Source organism: Echinops telfairi, unplaced genomic scaffold (assembly GCF_000313985.2).
Source record: "Echinops telfairi isolate 266 unplaced genomic scaffold, ASM31398v2 ScPeMD7_25;HRSCAF=90, whole genome shotgun sequence".
In the NCBI taxonomy this organism is placed as follows: Eukaryota; Metazoa; Chordata; class Mammalia; order Afrosoricida; family Tenrecidae; genus Echinops; species Echinops telfairi.
This window is the reverse complement of record NW_022103922.1, coordinates 2,345,955-2,347,129: the sequence shown is the minus strand read 5'-3', so window position 1 is coordinate 2,347,129 and position 1,175 is coordinate 2,345,955.

Genomic DNA, 1,175 nt, shown 5'->3' with positions numbered 1-1,175 from the left:
CAGTTAGAACTGTCTTACAGCCTGCCCCCCATCACCTTCTTCTTGGGGCCCACTCCCACCCGCCCCTCTTTCCCCTACCCCCCTAAGGTCTGGTCAGCACAGCTCTACCATACAGCTGGAGAACAAAGAATTGTCCTTCAGTGTGGCCTCCTGCCCCAGCTGCTCAGAACGCGGCAAGACAGGCTGCCACACGGCAGCCCTGAGCCGCCCCGAGGATGGTGTCATGGTATTCGAACCCCAGCCTCGGGCCCAGCCAGGCGGTCAGCTCTTGGCAAAGATGCCACAGGTGGCCACCAGGAGAGCAGTGCCTTGGGCTGTGGGGTGAGAGGAGACGGCTGCTCGGGGGTCATCCTGACCGGGCCCTGGCCTCTGGTGCTCACCGAGAGATGGGTGTGGGTCCTGGGCCTTTCCTGAGATGCTGGCCCTGAGTTTGTGCTACCTGGGCTGGTCCCCAGAGCAGAGGAACAACACTGGCCGTCACCCAGGGAAACACAGCACTCCTGGGATGTTGGCAGCTGAGGTGCCGACAGAAGCCCAGGGAGGGAGTGGGGGCCCTCAGAAAGGGCAGAGCAGGGTGGGTGGATGCCACTGCCCAGAGACCCCAGCCCAGCCCTGCACGGTCGTCAGAGCCCAGCCTCTGTTATTGCGAGCCTAGCCTCACTGTGTGAGCCTGTCCCAGTAAAATACAAATGCCCTGGGGAGCTCCGAGCAGGGACCTCTCTGTGGAGGCAGAGGAGGCCAGGGGGCCCAGCTGACCAGGCTGCCCACTTAACGGGCCTCTCACCCTGCTCCAAGCCGGCTCTTCACTGGGGGAGGTTTCTGCTAGGGACCCAAAGGTCCCTGTGCTGGGGGCCATGCCCACAGGGGGCTGGCTCTGTCTTTCTCAGTCCTGCTCACAAGGGCAGCCCAAGGGAGAAGCCCACCAGTGCTCTCCCAAAGTCTGGCTTTGAACCCGGGCTCTCCACGAGTGTCACCCCTCCCCTGGGCAGAATGCAGAGCTACTAGGCCACCTGCAGGAGGCCTGGTGGCAGAGGGGTTTGGCCTTGGACCGTGATTCACAAGGTCAGCTGTTCTAAACCACCCGCTGCGCTGTGGGAGGAAGACAGGGCTTCCTAGGCCCGTAAAGAGTTACGTTCTCGGAACCCCACGGGGGCAGCTCTGCAGAGTCACTCTGA